The sequence below is a fragment of the Pygoscelis adeliae genome, unplaced genomic scaffold (genome assembly GCF_000699105.1).
Source record: "Pygoscelis adeliae isolate BGI_AS28 unplaced genomic scaffold, ASM69910v1 Scaffold637, whole genome shotgun sequence".
Lineage (NCBI taxonomy): Eukaryota > Metazoa > Chordata > Aves > Sphenisciformes > Spheniscidae > Pygoscelis > Pygoscelis adeliae.
In genome coordinates this window covers 38,271-38,811 of record NW_008825168.1, presented here as the reverse complement: position 1 = coordinate 38,811, position 541 = coordinate 38,271, and positions in this window count along the sequence as shown.

Here is a 541-nt window from a genome sequence, read left to right as displayed (position 1 = left end):
AGAAAACAGGCCAAGGGATGACGGCCTTACACAGCGGCTTAGAAAACTGGGGGGGGGGACACACACCTCTCGCTCCAGGGTGAACGAAGTGACGCGGGGCGATCCTGGCGATGAAATTAATGCTGTTTGCCTTCCCTGCGACATAAAGCACGATCTTTGGGCTTGGGAAGGTCAGCACGGAGCCTCTGCCAGACGGGTTGGAGCAGAAGTTTTCTGCTTAGGTAAGTCATTTAGCGCCTGCACCCGAGAGGGACTTTGTCCTCGCATCCGAGGAGCCCGGAGGACCTCGGAGAGCCTGAGAGCGAGTGTTCCCTTGGGAAATGGTGCAGAGACCAGGTTTAGCTCCAGCAGCACCTCCTCAGGTGCCGTCATCCCTCCGCCACCACGGCAGTTGGGGTGCTTAGGGGAGCCTCGGGCCCGGAGGGCGGCCTGGCCCCCTGTGGGGCCGGGGCCCGGCTGGCAGAACCCCTCCTGAACACTCTGGGGCTCCGGGAGGGCTCGGGCTTAAGCACTATGGGGCGGGAGGCCCGAGCCCGGTGGG